Source organism: Lynx canadensis, chromosome X, assembly GCF_007474595.2.
Source record: "Lynx canadensis isolate LIC74 chromosome X, mLynCan4.pri.v2, whole genome shotgun sequence".
Classification (NCBI taxonomy): Eukaryota; Metazoa; Chordata; class Mammalia; order Carnivora; family Felidae; genus Lynx; species Lynx canadensis.
The window spans coordinates 118,672,765-118,673,599 of record NC_044321.2 but is presented as its reverse complement, the minus strand read 5'-3'; the positions used below and the strand labels follow the sequence as shown (position 1 = coordinate 118,673,599).

Here is an 835-nt window from a genome sequence, read left to right as displayed (position 1 = left end):
GGAAACCTATGTAAATGTATAAATATACTATATTCATAGGTTAGAGTCTCAATACTGTTAACACTTTTTTTGACAGGAAGAAGGATTTATTGGTGGCATGAACAGGGAGGGGGGCAGTGCCGAGGTTCTCATGAGTGTAGAGCCCACCGTTTGTCCAAGGGGCCACAATTAGGGATGTGTATGACCCCAAAGCCATCTTGGATGAGACACTTTTCAGCCACCATGTCTTCAAATTCATCTATATTAAACTTAGTAAAGCCCCACTTCTTGGAAAGTGGATCTTCTGGCAGCCAGGGAACTTGAACTTGGCCCTGTGTAGGGCCTCAATCACATGCTTCTTGTTCTGTAGCTTGGTACAGATGGACATGATGATTTGGCTAATGTGGACCCTGGCACACCTCATACCTGTCTGGAGCCTAAATTGGTGATAGCGTGAGGTCAGACATCAATGTCTACTGGAAAGGGCTGTCTCCAAGGTCTCTTAGGGCAACCCATACAATCAATAGGCTGCATACACTACCAAGGAGGCTACTGTTTGCAGCCATTGCACACTGGGCCCCCATGAGAAACACTGTTAATATGTCAATTCATCCTTGATTTATAGAGTCAATGAAATCCCAATAAAAACTGCAGCCGATTTGGGGCACCTGGGTGGCTCAGTCGGTTAGGCGACCGACTCTTGGTTTTGGCTCAGGGCATGATCTCATAGTTTGTGGGCTCGAGCCCCATGTTGGACTCTGTGCTGACAGTGCAGAGCCTGCTTGGGATTTTTTCTCTCCCTCTCTCTCTCTGCCTCTCCCCCTCCCCTGCTCACACTCGTGCTCTCTCTCTCTCA

The 835-nt window shown here is 47.7% G+C and overlaps 1 non-coding gene across 1 annotated transcript; it reads right to left on the bottom strand.

Annotated features, from left to right (window-relative positions):
* Positions 1-463: 463 nt before the first annotated feature.
* On the bottom strand, positions 464-591 carry LOC115507964. The gene has a single exon (XR_003966875.1). It is a non-coding gene; the product is annotated as a small nucleolar RNA SNORA70 (small nucleolar RNA).
* Positions 592-835: the final 244 nt, after the last annotated feature.